The sequence below is a fragment of the Mizuhopecten yessoensis genome, unplaced genomic scaffold, assembly GCF_002113885.1.
Source record: "Mizuhopecten yessoensis strain PY_sf001 unplaced genomic scaffold, ASM211388v2 scaffold5661, whole genome shotgun sequence".
NCBI lineage: Eukaryota > Metazoa > Mollusca > Bivalvia > Pectinida > Pectinidae > Mizuhopecten > Mizuhopecten yessoensis.
Genome location: NW_018406160.1, coordinates 40,660 through 41,031, shown reverse-complemented (window position 1 = coordinate 41,031; position 372 = coordinate 40,660).

Here is a 372-nt window from a genome sequence, read left to right as displayed (position 1 = left end):
GTGAACACTACATAATGGCCTCATAGCTAGTGAACACTATACAATAGCCTCATAGCTAGTGAACAATACATAATGGCCTCACAGCTAGTTAACACTACATAATGGCCTCATAACTAATTAAAACTACATAATGGCCTCATAGCTAGTGAACACTACATAATGGCCTCCTAGCTAGTGAACACTACATAATCGCCTCATAGCTAGTGAACGTTATATAATGGCCTCATAGCTACTGAACACTTTATAATGGCATCATAGCTACTGAACATTATACAATGGCCTTATAGCTAGTGAACACTATATAATGGCCTCATAGCTNGGGCCTCAAAGCTAGTGAAAACTACTCAATGGCCTCATAGCTAGTGAACACTG